Genomic DNA, 17,653 nt, shown 5'->3' on the forward strand with positions numbered 1-17,653 from the left:
ATAAAAAAAGTGAATTATCACACCACAGTCACTCTCCCAGGTGCTAGTCATTGTGCTTGAAGGGGATAAAACCCATCAGCTCGAGATCTTCTTGATTCAGAAAGAGCTGCAAACCTTACCTGAGGAAGTCCTTTGAAAAAAAGGTGCATCCTTTCCATAGAGGCAGTTTGCCTTTTAATTATTTTAAATACTCTCTGAAGAGTCTTTTAGCTTTATCATTGCAGAACATGCTACAGTTCTGTTTCGTATAGTGTCTTGCATTTTATGCCTTTGAAAGGAGGATTGTAAAATCACTTGTGTACAGCTTCAAGGAGGCTGAGGGAAGATGGGCAAGTGAATGTCGACTTGAGCTACCCTTAACGTTTCAGAATTTGTTTAGGTGTTTTTCTTAGGAAGAAATGTGAAAACATTAATTTCACAGTCATTTCATTGGTAGTGGCAGTGGATTCTTGTGGGATAGATGACTCTAGAACGTACACAAGTCATGCAGTGTATCACACGATTTAGTTTTGCAAAGTTTTATTCATTTCAACTTCCAGGGTTCATATTTGTTAACAGGGACAGGGAAAGAAATTATCCTTCCAAAGCTTTAGAAAGCACCCAAAAGTTTAGCCTTTCTAGATGGCTGGTGGATTAAATTGGACTAAGACACCGCTCTTTTATCAAGTTTCTAGACTGAGCAGAGCCAGAGTTCTGTAGGAGCCCAGTCTAAGGATGGCAAGAACACCCTTGGTTCCCTGCGAGTCACAGCTTGTGCAACAGACACAGGTTGCTGTGCAACAGCCTGGAAAAAAGTGGGAAGAGCTGGGAGTACCAGGAACAAATACCTGGTGTGCTGGTTTGTTTTCAAAGCCTCAGAGTTAAGTAAAAAGTGTTAGTGTTTGTTTTTTAGTATTGGGTTTTGGTGCAATTCATAGAAGGGCTCATGTAGTAGATCTTTATTATTGTTTAGGGCAGACAAGAGAGCATTGGGTGAAAGTCCCAAAACTCTTTGTGGAGTTTTTGAGCAGTCAGTGGCTCACAAATGATCAATTGCAGTAACTGCACCAGAACTTTCTCAAAAGCATTTGTTTATTTGTTTCAGTCAAGCTGAGGGAATTTATTAAAAGATTTCTTAATTTGAATTCATAGTTGCTTTTGGATGGTTGCTCAAGCATTCTACCAGTATCTTGGTTCATTATGCTATTGCCATTATTCTGTGCTTACTAACTGTGGAAGAAAGCTTCCAGTTTTCTTTGTGACCCTTCAGCATGCCCTGCTCCTCCACGCTAGCTACATACTTGCTGTGGTGGCCTGTTTCAGCATTGATTTTAAATTGAAAGTAAAATGATCAAGTGTTGGCTCTGCTGAAGCTTTACTTGTGCAGTTTGAATTGTGAGGAGATAAATAATCTGTCAAAATTACATTATTTTTATTTGAAATTTTAATCTTTTGAATTTTTGAGTTCTGTGACTATTCTCTGAAGATTGTTTTAATCTTCACACTTACTGATCAGAAACTAATGGCAGCTTGGCATCCGTTGCTTTTCACTAATGTTGCCTCTTGAGGTGTGTTAATCATCATCAGTACCATGTGGACAAACTATCTGAAGAAACACCACTTTTGAAGGAATTTATTAGCGAAGCTCATTTTTAAAGGGCGTGTTGCTGGGCTTTCAATTGGTTTCTGAATTTCATTAATTGACAAGTTGCAAAAAGCATGAATGAGAATATTTGCAAGGGGGAAATACTTGATGTGCTGCTCAGAGGGGAACTGCATTGCAGGAGTGCCGTGTGGGTTAAGTTAAGCCAGATTCCAGAGGCTGTTTTTCCTCTCAGGAGACAGTATGAAGTGAGAAGTTTAAACCAGCTTTTTAAAATTTACATTTTCTAATTGTTAAAAGTATTTGCTGAAGGAGCTAGACTCTACAGCTAGTAGAATATTTTAAGATTGAATCCTATTTTATTGTTTGTGACTAGAAAGAAAAGGAGGAATTTGGTATTTATTGGGATGGTGGGTATATTGTCTTATATAGGAAAATTGTTGACAGGTTGATATTTGTTATCTGTGATTTGTATCAGAATGAAATCTGCATTCACAAAGATGGACTGAAACTTAGATGTTATTGGTTTTCCAGGATGCCATGGTTTCAGACTTGTTGAACCTTCAAAGCATAATTATTTTATTAGGGAAATGTGAATGATTTTTTTTCATGCTGTGTTACAGTAACCATAACTAACTGGTGGTTACTTTTAATTATCTTGAAATAATGTTCCTCAGCAATAGCAGTTTTTCTTAGGTGTGTGAGGGGTGTCCCACCTCCTCAGAGTCTTCTAAACAGCACTACTGAAGATTTTGTGTTGGTGTCTGGCAGAATGACTTTTTAATTCTGAATATTGCAACTATGCCTAATTTTTTTTTGTATGTGCTCTGTAGCAATGAAGATCAAAACCTGAGACTATGACTGTGCTTCCTTTCAAAGGAAGTTTAGGTGCTGTTCATGAAATGCAGCTTGTGTTTCCAAGTTAGTGAAACTGGAGGATATTGCTCATGTCCTCAAGGCTGTTGAATTGCCTTGTAATTGAATTGCCCCTTCTGCTTGATAAATTGAACTGTGGAGGAAGTAGAAGGGAGAAGAGCTGAAATTCACTGGGTGACCTGCTGGTGTTCTTAGTATCTCCAGGAAGCCAAGGTCCTGGCTCTTTATTTTTTTATGGATCTGTGAGTCAATTTTGTTGAAGCTAACAAAACCTTACCACAAGTGTGGCTGATGGACTATTCTAGTTTACTTTGTGACCTGTACCTGTGAAGCAAATTGTTACTGAACCTACTTTAAAATATTGTGAGCAGGTGTTCAAATGTGAAATACCTGTCTTGCTGTGAATGTAGTGGAGCTGTGAAGAGCTTAGCAGCTACTGCTTCATGCCAGTACTCAGCTTCAGTTGCTGGAGAGGAAATTACTAGTGTAGTGTTGGCCTTCAAATACATTTATTCCCCTTGTATGTATTAATCTCAGCTATAGTTATTCTGAGTCAAGTGTGCCTCCTACTGTTGTCATTAGCACATCTTATAAATTGACTAAAATAATGGGGTTACTAATTAAAGGGTTTTTAAGTAGGTAGACATTGACAAAAAATATCTTTGTAAATTGTGTTTGAGCAGTGAGTTTGTCTCCTCTGTACAGGTTAGGTAATGTTGTGGCTAAAATGTGATGCCTTCCCCTGATGCTTTAAGTTTGCAAAGTAATATTCATATGCCAGAAGTAGCAAGTCACATTACTGGCTGCAAAAGCCAGATCTTAGTGCCCGTGTGTCATCTCTGTGAGTCCCTGTGTTAGTAGTTTTAAATCAAGACTGTCATTTAACTGCTGATTTACAGAACAGTGCAAATTAATACAGTCACTTGCTGGACTGCAACATCTACCTAGAATTATTGCTCTGGGCTAGTCAAGTTAGTAACTTTTCAAATAGGGATGTGCTTGATGATGTGGAGGTAACTTGGGTTCTTTTGAACTGTGTATTTGTGAGGCATTTGAAGACTTACCTTTCATTTGGGCAGTGTGTTCTCTTAAAGGAGAATTGTTATGAGCTGTTATTATGAAGGTATCTGCATCAGTTGGTGATGCGCTCCTGGTAAATGCTGTGCACTGGAGAACAGCACTGTGTCTGCTGGGAGCTCCTGTCCCTCGTGGTCCCTGCCAGAAAGGGTGGCTGGGCAGTCAGCACCCACACAGCTCATGAGTGGACCTTCTTGCTGATCTATGTTGCTTTGCCATTCTTACTCTGGCTTGAATGCCGTGTCAGGTTATTCTGCTGAACCCGGGAGCTGCTGAAGGATTAGAAAGGAACTGGTGGGCTCTCCCTAAGCTACACCTTTTCCAGAGGTAAGAAATGAGTTGGACAGGTGAAAGTAGTGCACAAAGTTTGTTGTGCTCATTACTGTTTGAGGGAAAGCTGACTGTGAATTTGGTTACCTTCAGCTATAAATCATCTGAGTAATAAATTGGTGTAGGTTACATGTGTGCAGTTCTCTAGCAGATGTCCAAGTACAAACCAAATGTATTGTGCAAATACGCCAGCTTGCAAATAGGTTTTTCTTACATAGGAAATAGCAATGAAAATCTAGCTGGAACAAGCATAATGCCAGAACTGGATGTGAACCGTGAGACTCTGTAGTGCACTCTGGTAAAAATGATAATGCAAGTAACACTTTGTAGCAGGAAACAGCAAGGTACTAAATAATATTTCCACCTGTCAGAGTTTTTCTGAGTCTAACAATGTTAACTTAAAACTCACAGTGCAGGAAGTAGATTGAATGTAGCTTTACTTTTAGTGACACTTCAGATTTAGTGATGCCTATCATTATCTTGTAATCTTAAACTATACTTAATGGTGATTTTTAGGTCAGCAGACAGCAATGGAATGCAGTTTCTGTACTTTGGAGTATAGACTCCACTGCAGATTTACCATGACAAATATCAGCTTGCTGAAGTCAACATATAATTCTTAAAATTCTCTATTCTTTCTGGACTGGCAGAGCTGAGAATGTTTCAGAAGTTGCACATTCGAGTTTGACAACCAAAAAAGGTCTTGTATCACATAACTGTGGTATCCTGTAGTTTGTTTTGTTTTTGGTTTTTTTTTTTTCCTTTTTAAAAAGCTGGTTGCATATTGCTCACTAGGAGTCTTGACTGCAAAGATGCTGGCTCTGATGCACAATCATGTAGCTACATTAAAGCAAAATGGAAAACCAGATCTAGGCCTTTCTGCAGTAAGAGGAAGCTGAGAAGTGTGGACCTGGAATTCATCTGTCAAGTGCTGTTGGAAAATGATTACATTCTGTTAGTTCTGGAGAAACAGTTAATATCCTGAAACAAATACGCGTTCTTTGAAAGCTCTGACTGTGATTTAATTCTGATTATTTAAAAATACATTTTCTAAAACTTACTGGAAGGTCAAGTCTAATGCAGAAGGTTGGCTCCTGTGCCTACCCTGTACCTCACATCAGTATTTAAAATGCTTTACTAGTTTGTGAGCAGTTATGTTGCTGCAGCAGCAGTGTGCCTCCTGTTTGGGACTGCTTCTGGGCCAGCTGTGTCATTGTCACAAATGTAGATTAATCAAGGTATGTGACAATCTGTCCACATCATGCTGTCCTTATTATATCTTTTGTTTTCAGCTCTACAAATTGTGAAATACTTGAAGTAAAATGTGTAAAGCTGTAAGTATACAGTGGGCTTTTGGCACTTTCAGGATGCTGGGTTTGCAAGTGTGCGTATGCAAGGAACTTGAAATTTTGTGCAGTAAAGTCTAAATTTTTGCTGGTTTTCCATGTCATAGGGCAGAACAAATCACTGGTATTTACGGTCTTCAAATCTCTGATGTGAAATCTTCTCCTTTAGCTAAAGATGAAAACCCAGCCATATTCTTGAGTGTTTGTGCTGTAATTGATACAATTGACAACTTGATAAATGACATGGGAAAGGGGCCAGACTGATTACCTGCAGAAGTATAAACAGTGGTCAGGCTCCCTCAGACTTCACAAAAGTGACCCTGAAAGAGAGAAGGGAGCTTTTGAAGTACATTCTGGAGCTGCAGCTGTTTGGAGACCTCTACTTAAAAAAATAATCTTACCTCAAAGGGATATCACTTTTGGAGATGGCTGTGGTTCAATTTGTAACTGTCTGGTTGTGAGGTAATAAATATAATAGGATAAGTACATTCTGAAAATGCAGCATTTCTTATGGAAATAAATGGGCTTTTATTTGTCAGTTTGTGTGGGTTTGAGAGGTGCAGAATTAAATCCCTTAAATGAGATTTGTTTTGGGCTGTTATGGTTTAAAACACTTAGCTTTGTAACAAAACTTTTGAGGGCTCAGGAAAAGTACCAGATCTATAATCTTTCTTTGTAAGGGAAAAAAATCCCCACCTGATAAAAGCTCCCTGGAGATATATCCTATATAGAGTCCTTTGAGAGCTGTCAAGAAGAGTAATAAATAAAACAAGCAGTAATAGATCTGTGGTAGTCTCCATGGATGCAGTGCACAGTACAGTACAGTTTTCAATACCTTTTGATTAGCAACATCCCTCTGGGCCACATGTTCTTTTTCTTATTTTGTCTTTGGTTTTGTTTCATGCAGCAGCTTGTTAAACATCACAGCTCTGACTGACACCCAGGTTCTCCATGCTGCATGTGACAAAGCTGGTGCTAAGCAGTGGCAGTCTTGATGCTTCCTGTCATGCATTTCCTGTAAAGGTTACCAACCTCTTTTTGAGACTACTAATTGGTCTTTCAAATAATGGTTGAATTGAAATAAAAATTGAGTGTTTTTCTGTTTAGTTTATCAGTCTACATAATGGATGTAACATTTAAGTTAAAAGAAAAAATAAATGTAAATTTGCAGCACTCCTGCAGCTGGGCATAGGACTTGCTCTTGACTTAGCATGTGCTTGTGAGTTGTTTTGGTGGTGGTGTTAATTTTTAATAGCAGATGGTAGGAAGTTACTGGTTTTGACTCTTGAAACTTCAGATAATGTTACTGTGGCTTTAACTAGATCATGATGTGAGTACGCCACACTTGGAAAAACACTCTTCCAGTACTCTTGGAACAGTTTCTCTTCTAAATAGCAGGATTTTTCATGCTGAAAATTGATTTCTTGGACTAGTTAAAGGCTTTTATCTAATATGAACCCTCTGCATATCTTTTAAAATCTGTTATTTAAATTCTTGTCCAGATGAACAAGACTCTTTTTTTTATGGCTTCATAGGTATTTTTGTGGATGCTGCTTACATTCCCTAGGGCTGTCTTGTAGGTAATTTTGAGAATCATTTAGGGTTAGAATGTTTTTGGTCAAGATACTATGGCTATCCTTCTTTCTACTCTATTTCCAGTTTCCTCAGCATATTAACAAATTGTCATACCAACACTTCTCAATGTGTGATTTTAGTTCCCCTCATTCCCTTTGAGAGAGCAGGGGGAAATTGAGGGGTGATGAGGATTGAATCTATGCCTCACTTGAGGTCATGTTGAGGAGCTTGCTCATGTCTTGTCTTGTGGGTCCAACCTGCAGAATGCCCCTTAACTCCATGCTGCAGAGGATAAACTTTGTGTTAATCATGTTTTGTGCTGTGCTGTCCTCTTAACCCAAAAGATCCATGCAGCAAGTTCATCACAGGTGTTGACAAATCTTTTTTTCTAAAAAGTCAGAATAAAGTGGTGGGTGGAATGTAGTGACCAAAATTCAGATTCAGTTCTTAGGCATACTTCTGAACTTTATCCCACTTGACATTTTCATTTGGTGATGGCAGGTACATTGCACGTATCCAGATTACTCTGAAGTGCTTCAAGATTTGCTTGGGGAATTCCAAGCTGCACTGTGTTACTTTGCCTGGCTTACAAACAATATAACATGTTCTCAGGTGATTCTTTGGCAAAGGAAATGGCAGCCTGATAAAAATTGGATTGGTAGTGTTATATTGTTATCTCATAGCCTTCCAGAAGCATCTAAAGCAGTAAGCAGTTTTTACAAGGATAGCTCATTCTGAATCACACAAACTGCTAGATTTGAATTTGTCATTTTAGGTCTAAGCAGAATCTTTGGGGATGCTGTCTATACACTTAGACTCTAGAAATCCTTTAGAAAGGATGTTGTACACTTGATGGCCTTGTAACTAAAATATTTATGAGCTTTCAAAGTGATGTGTCAATGACACCAGAATAAATGTGTTTAAATGTAAGTGATACCATTTTTTTTTCATGATCTCTGTGCCCCAGAACATGGTTCTGAAGTCACCTGGTTCACCTATTGGGAATCTGTGGGCAGCAGTTCTCTGGAGTTTCTGTTCTTAGGACAGGATCACTGTGGTGCATTTCAAGTCTCCTAATTTTGCAAGTGGTTAGGAGGATTCCTTAGATATTACCAGTAAGATTAAAACAAAGAGGAAGCTTTGCAGATTCCACGAGCATCCACATCACAAATTGTGTTTGGAGCCATAGTGCAGAATGGTTCTGATCCTGTTGCCCTTGTTAAACAAGCAGGCACTGATAGAACCTTTCAATAGGTCCTGTTGAGCTGCTCTCCTCCTGCTTTAGGAAGACAGCAGAGAGTGTGGGAAATAAGCTTTGTCAGACCTCTTGCATGAGGTTGGAGTTATGTTGTTTTGATTTAGCTGCTTTGGATCATCCCTTTCATCTGCATGTTTCAGCTATTTCTAGTTTCATTGCATCAGAAGTTGAAGATAGTGGGTTCTGATAGCAGGTTTGAAGCTGGTGGCAGAAAGCATAAAGGTCAAGATGGAAAAACCCAATTATGCTATTGTGAGTTTAATTTCACTGTTTAGTAGAATGTGAAAAAAAAATAGGAATACCAGTCTCTTTGTATGTAACTGAGGAAAATCTGAAACAGCTTTGCTAAGTGAAATATAGTAGAAAGCTGACACCAACAGCCATGTGCATTTTGTATAGTTTTGGCCAGTTAATGTAGCCTTGTGATTGTTTAAACTACCCAGTTGATGGGGTTACCCAGCTTTCCTTGGGCATTTTCCTCTTAGGAGGACTGTGACTTGCTTCTCCCATGCTGACTGTTGGTGGCAAGTTTGTGAGCCTAGTCTGAATTTTGACTGCTTCTATTGTTGGATAGACTGATGACATGCAAACAATAACCCCCAAATATTACTATTAAAAGCTTCAGCAGTCCAGGCTGATACCGTAATGATCTGGAAATCTATGTGAGCTTATGTAATATGCATCTGTTAATGGCAATTTCTGGGCCGTTAGCAGGTTTTGCTTAAATGTTGCAGAATGTTACAATGTCTGTTTTCAAATCTGCCTCTTTTAAATGAGATTTCTATTCTAATGAATATTTTCCAACATAGAACTGTTTTTGGTTTGTCTTGATCTTAATTCTGCTGCTTATGGTATGCTTTCATTTGGAAAATAGGTTATCGATGTAAAAATGCAAGATATTAAGTTCATATGCTTTGTTATAGTTAATTTGCACTCAGTCTATGAGTCCTCCTTAAATTAAAAATGCCATTATGAGGCTAAACTTGACATAGTTCTTGAAGCAGTCCATTCAGATAAATATCCTTCTGTAAGAAATACTGTCTGAGAAGCGATTGATTTTTTAAATTTTTTTTTAAATATGGCCCCCTCTAGATATAGACAAGTAGATATTGGCAGTATGTAGAATGGCCTTTGAAAGCAGGCATTTTATTTGCATTTGTCATGATTTGGGGCTTAGTCTGTCATTTGTTTGCCAGGAAGATTATGCTGAAAAGGGAGAAACAACAGAAGTGTCTGATACAAAAATAAGACTTGAAGTTTGGTTTTAGGATTATTTTTTTTCTTCCTGTGGCTTTCTCTACTTCCTTTATATGCAGCTTGAGCTTCTTTCTGCAAACTCAAAAGCAGAAATGAATTTTAGGTTATTTGTGCCAAGAGAGGTGGTGGTAAATTACACAGGGTGCTTGAATTTGAAATGTTTTGCCTCTTGATGGCAACTGTGAGCCAGTTAAGGTATGATATCTTCTGCTCATCTCTTTATACAAGCCTGAATGTATTTGAGGGGTTCAGCATTTGCCCTCTGGAACAAATAAGAAAAAAAAGTGGAGAGCCTCAAGGTTGCTGCTGAAGACTTAAATATTGTAGCACCCCAGTGTATTGTGCTTGTTCCATACTTGAAGACTGGTCACAAATTGTCTTTCATACTCAGGTTTCCTTCCAGCATTTCAGTGCAACTGAATGTGACTGTGTATGATAACACTTCAGATAGGAGAAGAAGCCAATTGCCTTGATTTTTATGCCGGGACTGTGGTTCAAAAAAAGTGGTGGCTCTTCCTCCCATCCAGTATGGAATCTTATTTCTGAAAGTTAGGCAAATTGCAGAAAACCTAGCAGAACTGAGGTTTGATTTATTTGTGTTGGAGATTCTGAAATCTGTTTTTATAGTTGACTTAAGTGGATTTTTTACCAACAAACTTTGGGAGTTAAATAGTATATACAAGACATAGGTGAAGAATAGCAAAAAGACTTGTTTCTTAGGATGTACATGACATTTCAAAGTTTTAGGACCAGGCAAGCTTAAAACTATGAATTGATTCTGAGAGTTCCTATTGTTATGAATGGCTAGTTCATGAAGGTATTATTTTAATACTTGTACTGAAGTTTGTGGATTTCTTGCCTGCTTTTTGACAAAATGCTTCCCTTTATCGTCTTAGATTAGTAATCTCTTATTGAGTAAGCTACCTACTGTGGATATACATCAGTTTGTGTTTTCTTTACAGATTAAATATTTGTGTAGCTGTCATGAACAGATAAAAGTATTTTATGGATGCAGTCAAGCTTTGAGCTCCGTAAGCCCAGCAGCCTGTAAGGCTGAGCATTTTCTTGCTATTTGTTGTGGATTTTTTTTTGTATTTTGTAGTAGATTGTGAATGTGCACATTTTGTCTTTGAAAAGCTTTGTGATCATAATTTAAGTGTTTAAAAGATTTTTTTTTTTTTTAACTGGAGAGACAGTTATCCCAAATCAGCATCTGTGGCCTAGTTGGTGTGTAGATGACTAACTGTTCTGGAAGGTCTTCTGGGTCAGTTTTAGTTTTCTAAGATACATAGTTGAATTGTTCTGAAGTGTGGAGTTGAACAAGTATGAGAAACTTTACAGTCTTGCTGCTCCAAATGTAGAAATTTTGTGAAAATTCCAAATGTACCCAAGCTATAAATGGTTTCTGCTTGATAAATATGTACTGTAAAAATCTGTTATTTGTTGCCTTCTGGGAGAAGGCTTCCTTAGATTCTAAACCATATGAGTGATTGGGTTATGAATAGAGGAATACAGGAAAACTAACACTAGTGTGAATGGTGATTATGCCAAATGGTGAAGAAATGGTTCAGTTTTGTGGAGAAAGCTTAAGTAGCTTTAGATTAGGTTGGGCTAAGCAAAGGAAGGAAGCCAGGATAAGCTTTGCTAAAGCAGCTGGCTGTACTTTCAACATCAGCAAAATAATTCCCAAAATTCTTTTGTGGAAGGCCCTGTTATTTAGTATTACTGCATATTGCTGGTTTTTGTTCTGAATTGTTCAGTTGAAGGTTCGCTTTGCTGCAGTTCTGCAGTGGTTTGACCTCTGTCAGAAAACAGTTGTGGCTTTTAATGTGGCAGCTTATAAAATAATAGCAAATTTCTGAAGTATGCTTATGATGTGTGGTTGTGCTGTTGTAGCATGTCCAAAATTGTGTATTGCTCAACTTCTGGTCTTGATAACTGTTTGCAACAAACCACATGGTTTGGGCAACTGTAAAATTGGAAGGAGTGCAACTAAGTTAACTAAAGAGCTGATAACTACCAGGTAATGACACAACTGATAAGCGTTAACCAAGTCTGTGTGGATGACTGCAGTTAAAAAGCAGCAGGCTTTGAATGTAGCGATGTTTTACATAGAATTTGTCACTTAAGAGGGGTATGAAATCTGAGGAAGTTGGCATTGGAATTTAGAATGGAAAGAATGAGTTGTTTGATGATGTAGAGAGCTATTTTCCACTTTCCCTTTGACTTCTGTCCTTATCTTCTCTGGCAATAATATTCAGGGAAATGGTATCTTTTGTTTCTCTTGTTCCTGTGTGGGAATGGTAATTGTTCTTGCTTTTTACCTGTTCAGGAAATATCCTCATTTCTCCCCCCTCCAACAAAACAGTGTATCAGTCATTGCCAATGTCATTTTTTGCTTTATTTTCTAACCTTGGCCTTCCTGAATTCTCCTATGATCCCAATATAAGCCATCTGGCAAAACAAGGATTTTATTTTCTCCCCCTGCTCCCTCTTGCACTCTGGAATGAAGCAGATTTTGTTATCTGTGTTCAGCTACCCTATGTAAAAGAAGAATGAGCGAGTTTAAAAACCGCATCTAAGCTTTGACTCCTGGAACTGCCTCGTCCAAACTTACATTTTCCAGCTGGTAAGTCAATTTTATCCATGGAAATGTGCTTACTATTCTCTTGGGAATTTGCTTTAAACTCTTGCCTTCTCCCTTCCCCCTTCTCAAGCCAAATTTCTTTCCAGGAAGGGAAAAAAAAAATCTATGGACTAGATTGAGCTTCAGCTGAATAGGGTGTCTCATTTCAGATATACTTTCTGCAGCTACTCAAATGAGCAAAACATAAGTGACAGCTGAGTTGTCTGTTTGTCAGGGGTCAAGGGCAGTCCAGCTCAGCAGTTTCCCCTTCCTCTTCCCCAAGTTTTGTTTGGAAGCAGTAGTGATTTGCCATTTTATATAGTCATCCTCTCGTCATAAAGACCAGATGGAAATACATCAGTTGTTTCATGTATAAATATTCAATCCAACAGCTGTGAGTTTATCAGGAGTCACTGGGATCACACGTTGGTGACCAAATTGTTTGTTTAGAGGGCCATGAGCATTACTCTTAACTTGAAATAAAGCTGTCCCATGCAAATGTGAGAAATAGTCCAAGGCCCAATTAAAGAAGAAACAATGGAGATGAACCATTTAAATGCAAAATCCTTTTTTTCAGATGAAGTTAATTTTTTTTTCTAAAGTATTACAGATGTCTTCCTAGGCTGAAACATGAAAATGTTTCATCCAGTGATCCTGCATTCTACTGACATTGTTTCCAGAGTATATAAGGGATTGCTCTGAATTCTAAGTCTCCTTTCCTTTCGTAGTTTTTCTAGGTAAGAACATTTATCCAGAATATCACCCCAGTCGATAATCCTCAGTCTGTGTTTCAATACTTATTTCTGGCAAAAAAGCTGAGGTACCTGTGTGATTCTGGCTAGCAATGAATTGAGTGTAATGAAAGTCGTAATAAATCTACTTGACACAGATTATTAAGGGGGTTAACTTGATTTTGCAGGTTGCAGAGGGTTTTTTATGCAAATACGGCTATTTGTTCCAATAATATTGAGAAAGGGAGGGGTGGGGAAGTTTGCCAATGGTCATTGGCTATTTGGTTACAAAATGTCATGTATTGCATGGCCTGCTGAGCATAATGCGAAACAAAGTGTCATAAAAAAAATGGTGAGTGCTAAGTCCATGACTGAAAAAACACTTTAATGGGAGAATGGGCATGGTCGTTAACTTAAAATAGCTTCTCAGCAGAAAACTACTGTAAAGCAAGATTGTAGTTATTAGCTAATGAAGACTGCATAGGACTGAAACTGAATTAGAAAGGAAACAAAAATTTGCAGTAACTACAGACTGTTGAAAACCATAAACAAACTGAGAAATTCACCATGATTTAGTGAAACCACCTGTTTCTCAAACCTTGAGAGGAATTGTGCCTGTTGCTCTGAAAAGCCTTCTTGTTCAAAGGGGCAGCTAAGACATTGTTCATGTCTATGCTTTTAGACAACAGAACAATAAATGCAATTGGCCACACTGCTAGTTCCTAGTCTCTGCAGGGCTTCAAGAAATAACCTCTTGAAACAACCCACCAAAAAGAAAAAAAAAGAAAAGAAAATGCCAAAACAGTCTGGTTAAGTTGCTGCATAGGTCTCACTTTTGCTTCTCAGTGCAATTGTGTTTCAGAAATGCTTTCCAGCTTGAAATCATTAATGTAGTGCCTCTGCAATAGAAACCCATGCAGCCACTCTAAAACAAGTGATTGCAGCTCTACAGATTTGGTGAGTTTAGTGGGAGTTAGGGAGGCTGAATCTGTGCTGGAGTTTTTTAATGTGGATTTTGTGGACTTTGTAGTGCAAGCCTTCTTCAGTGGAAAACTCCTCTTTTGTTTGAATCTGTGCAGTTGGCCTAGATGCTGGGAGCAGAGAGTATGCTTTCCTTTGATGTACTGGTTGTGTTTGTGGAGATACATACACCTTTTAAAAAGTGTGGACTTTTTCTTTGAAATCATGAGGGACTTCAGTTTTCCCTGTTCTCTGACTTTCTATTAAATAACTTGTCTGGGATAGTTCATATTCTAATAAATGTTGGTGTTTTTGCAGCTGTATATTGGCATGTGATCTCTTGCTTTGGTGACAGCAAGCTAGGAAGTCTTTTATCTGGAATCTCATGTGAGTGGTTATTTTGTAGTTTTTATGTCAGGTTTACAGTTTGAGAATCTGGGAGTCATCAGTGTGTGCTCTCAAAAGCAGCAAATACAGCAGTTGGCCTGGCTGTGTTTTGTGGGGTTTGAACAGTCTGTCACACATACTGGGATAGCAAAATATCTTGAGTCCTGAAGTTCAGAACTTGTGTCAAGCAGAGATCAAAGGTTGTGGTGCTGTGCACTTTGACACATCCTGGGACACATTCATCAAAGATAAGAGGGGTCGACTGTCTTATTGGGGAAACAGAGCTGAATTAATTTCCCTTTTTATCAGTTTAGTTTCACTTTATTGTAGGCATCTCTGACTGTTGCATTGTTAGATTTTTAGTTCTTCCTGAATGTAGTACAGAGACTGCTTATGTCCAGCCATATGCCCCACATTAGCTCAGGGTATCCAACAGGACCGTGACTGATGGTGGTACAACTTAGAGATGCCAAATAATCACACTTTGGTGTTGGTCGTGGTTGTTTGTTTTTATCGTTTTCCTATTGAAATCCTTGTCATGAGTTTTGTTTTTGTTCCTAGCAATTCTTGCTGTAGCATCGATGGAAAAAAAGTTTGATTGGATGAGGTATCTTGGTTTATCTGCTTTGTAACTCTGTTTTTAATTCAGTGTCTGACTAGCACTAATGATATTGTGTAAGTTAACTATAGGGAACCAGTTGATTATTCCATGACAAGTGTGCCAGTTTCCCTGAAAAAAGGGATGCAGAGGAGACTTAAGGACAGAAGAAGGCTTCCCAGTAGAGAGACACTGATTTTCCATAGTTATTACTGATTTGGGACAACATGAGGCTGTTATGCCTTATAGGTTGATTCTGAGGGTCAAGAAGATATGTGTTGTCAAGTTTCCTACCTTGCTGTTCCCTCTTGTCTTCTCCTAAGCAGTGAACTTATCTTTCTGGATCACTTGTGGATCCAGTTTGGATATTGCAGCTGTGGAGCTTTGGATAGAAAACACCTTCTGGAGTTACTAAAGGGTAGTTCAAAGCACAGAACTTAAAGTGCTGTGTTTGGAGTGTTGGTCTTCAGAAAAGGCAAACTAAGTGCATCAATAGTTTTCTGTTTTCACTCAGAAAAGGATCTGCAAATGAAGCAATAGTTGCTGTTAGGTGTTTTCAGTAACTCAATTCCAAAAGCATTAGGAGAGGGTGTGTTCTTATGCTGAGTAACTGAAAATCCAAGCATTGGATGCAGTGAGATGAAGGTGCCAAAAAGGAGTTGTTCTGGGGACTTTCTCAGGTGAAGTGATATGAGGAGACACCTTACTTACTTTGCAGCCCCTCTGTGTGTTGCTGTCAAAAATCCTGCTACAACTTAATCTTTGAATGTTCAGTCTGAGACTTGGTGACAATGCCTAAAATGTTGGTTAAAATTATTGATAAGCTCCATATGACTGAATTTCTTTGCATTACCACCCATCAGTTGGCATCATGTGTCAGCTAATACTCACTTTACTTCTTCTGAAAATATGAAAATGAGCATTTGTCTTTCATGTTCATTCTGCAGTTTAGCTCTGTAATTTTACAAGCTGTCTTTGGAAGAAGTGTGTTGATAATGCTCTATATTTACATAGTGGTCATCTGCTTTTAAATAATGTTTTGGTACACATGGGACTAATACATTAGGCAACACCATTTCAGATTGAGTCATCACAAGAGCCTGTTCTCAGTTACCCAGCTGGTGTGTGCCTTTACTACCTGGGCTGCAAATTTTCAAGCCAAGTGTCTGTCTTGATCTTAATTGTTCAAGAAGCTTCAGCCAAGCTGTTACAGGTCCTGCAGAGAAAAACACTTGCTTTATTGTATCCACTGGTACTTTAACTTTTTATACTTGAGAGCTGTGAAGCAGGGACCTAAAAGCAGTGTTGAGAGAGGTGTGTTGTCTCTAAGCTGAGGAAGTATTTCTGAGTAGAGTTTCCAGATCAAAAAACTATGAAAAAAGTAACATTTTCTAAATTAGACTTTCTTGGAAACTACCTTTTGTTAAACTCTGAAGACTTGATCCATGTTCTAGCCTGTGAATAATCTGTGTCACCATCTGTATGATGCTGTATGAAGCAATTTGTTGAATTTACTCAATGTGTTAGCTTTGTTTCACAAATATATAATTGCCTTTTGTACAGGATGTGGCAGTCAAACCCTCAGGATGGGAAATGCAGTGTACAAAGCTGTACAATGTAATTCAGTTCACTTCTTTGTGTTGCAACTGTTTAAGCTAGGAAGTTTTAATATCCTCACAAATGGCTTGCTTCATCATGTTGTATGTTTCTCTGGAGAAATAAGAATTGAAGTTTTCAAGCAGAAGGCATTTGTGGAACAGTAGCCTCTCTATTTATACAAGCAACAGACTTTGCAGCTGTTAATCTCAGTAGCCAGATATGGAGGAGCAGCTTTGCTACCAATATGTTGTAATTTATCTGTAAAAATACACTGCTGAAGTTACTTTAGTATTACTTTAAGTACTTTAGTACTTAATTCAGATCTTGAAAGGTGAATTTTGTATTATTTTAAAAGCAAATGCCCTAGTCAAAATGTCTGCTTTTGTATAAGCTTTGAGGGAAAAAAATTGTATAGAAAGAATGGAATATGTAACTTTGATTTTTACCAGATTTGGTAAAAATACTTTTTTATTCTGTTTTGTCTGATGCATTCTAAAATGTAGAAGTTTGTATATTTATAGTTTGTACTTTTAAATACCTTTTGGATTTTTCACATCAAACTGGACTGTTGATGTTCAGGGTTTAGATAAAACAGCTACCAGCAAACACTGTTGTTACACAGATGGCTGAGTTAGAGAATTGTTTGTGGTGTGTTATTTTTTTCCCTTTTTTTATGCTAGAAGTCATGGTGGTACAGAAGGAGGGGAAGATAAAGTCCAAAGAAATGTATATAAATGAAACAATTGCAAAAACTCTATTAACAAGCTGAACATAGCTATAATCAGAGTAGTACCTTGACTGCTTTTAGTTTTGTTGTAGTGCTTAGTGTCTAAAATGTTGGATGGGAATTCCTTTTTAATTAGCTCAGAGCCTGGTCTGTGCTATGTCTAATATTGTTTGCCTTTCCTGGGAAGCGAAAACTTGAAATCGTGTTCTGGAAGGAAGGAGTGGCCAGAGGGCATAATAGGGAAAGGCATTTATTCCCTGGATTGCCTGACTATTGTTATCTTCAATTTTAAAGATGAAATTCTGGATATAACTCTGATAATTTTGGTACGAAGCTACAATCTCTTCTATGGGCTTAAGATTTCAGTGTTCTTAGAATACCATCCCATTCCACTGCTTGTGGTGGAAAAGCATCCTGTTTGCACAAGCCTGATGATTGCCAGTAGATCTCTTGTGAAATCCTTATTTAGGCACAAGCATATTGAAGTAGTTGAGATAAGAAGAGTTCATAGTGGCATAAATTTCAGTTTCCACCTCACATACTCACATGTGTGACTAATTCTGCAGTAGTGTCATTTGCACTGAGTCAGCAGTTCAGTATGGTGAATGTGCTCAAACTATCTCAGTTCGGTCTGTATTGAACTTTAATTTGCTCTGCAGACAGAGCCAAACCAAGTGGCTGTGAGAACCTTCAGCAGAAGGTGCCTAGAGTATGGACCAGGTCT

At 38.1% G+C, this 17,653-nt stretch overlaps 1 protein-coding gene across 17 annotated transcripts in view; it reads left to right on the forward strand.

Annotated features, from left to right (window-relative positions):
* WNK1 (WNK lysine deficient protein kinase 1) overlaps window positions 1–17,653 on the forward strand; it is a 98,957-nt gene that overhangs the window by 1,534 nt on the left and 79,770 nt on the right. Inside the window, exon 1 of one of the 17 annotated variants that reach the window (XM_085569031.1) lies at window positions 1–17,653. This exon is cut by the window's right edge and continues 11,076 nt beyond it. The exons of the other annotated variants lie outside the window; for them this stretch is intronic. The gene's annotated coding sequence lies outside the window, so the exon portion shown is untranslated. 17 annotated transcript variants of the gene reach the window in all.

Source organism: Lonchura striata, chromosome 1A (genome assembly GCF_050655825.1).
Source record: "Lonchura striata isolate lonStrDom1 chromosome 1A, ASM5065582v1, whole genome shotgun sequence".
NCBI classification, from domain to species: Eukaryota; Metazoa; Chordata; class Aves; order Passeriformes; family Estrildidae; genus Lonchura; species Lonchura striata.